Here is a 210-nt window from a genome sequence, read left to right as displayed (position 1 = left end):
CTCACTCTAACTTCTATATAAGAAATTGATTTAAAATGGCATGTTCTCGGAAAGAAAGCCTTTCTGATTACATTGCCATATTATATAAATATATATATTCACTTTCCTTTAAATGAGCAGATTTTATCAGGGATAATAATCTGTCTGACACATGAAAGCTGGTTCAGACATGCTGGGATGTTAAAGTTAAGACTCTCTCTCTCTCTCTCT

General features: G+C 32.9%; 1 protein-coding gene across 1 annotated transcript in view; it reads right to left on the bottom strand.

Annotated features, from left to right (window-relative positions):
• LOC118334225 (E3 ubiquitin-protein ligase RNF31-like) overlaps positions 1–210 on the bottom strand; it is a gene marked incomplete at its 3' end in the record, with an annotated part of 10,608 nt that overhangs the window by 1,910 nt on the left and 8,488 nt on the right.

This window comes from Morone saxatilis, unplaced genomic scaffold (assembly GCF_004916995.1).
Source record: "Morone saxatilis isolate NCDOM2014 unplaced genomic scaffold, NCSU_SB_2.0 Contig23, whole genome shotgun sequence".
Classification (NCBI taxonomy): Eukaryota; Metazoa; Chordata; class Actinopteri; family Moronidae; genus Morone; species Morone saxatilis.
The sequence above is the reverse complement of the archived record's forward strand: the minus strand, read 5'-3'. Positions and strand labels throughout refer to the sequence as shown.